This window comes from Gavialis gangeticus, unplaced genomic scaffold (assembly GCF_001723915.1).
Source record: "Gavialis gangeticus isolate Ggan-Ray unplaced genomic scaffold, GavGan_comp1, whole genome shotgun sequence".
NCBI classification, from domain to species: Eukaryota; Metazoa; Chordata; order Crocodylia; family Gavialidae; genus Gavialis; species Gavialis gangeticus.
This window is the reverse complement of record NW_017729029.1, coordinates 22366084-22366382: the sequence shown is the minus strand read 5'-3', so window position 1 is coordinate 22366382 and position 299 is coordinate 22366084.

Genomic DNA, 299 nt, shown 5'->3' with positions numbered 1-299 from the left:
CAGCAAGATAAGCATCCAAATTTCTCTTGAAGGTGTTCAGTGTAGGTTCTTGAACCACCTCTGGTGGCAGGCTATTCCAGACCTTGGGGGCTTGGACAGTAAAGAAATTCTTCCTTATGTGCAGCCTGACATGGTCTTGCAGGAGTTTATAACTGTTCAACCTTGTCATCCCTTGGGGTGCTCTGGTGAACAATCAATCCCCCAGATCCTGTTGAACACCCCTGATAAACTTTTAGGTGGCCATCAGACTGCCCCTGAGCTTGTGCATTTCCAGGCTGAAGAGTCCCATATCTCTCAGT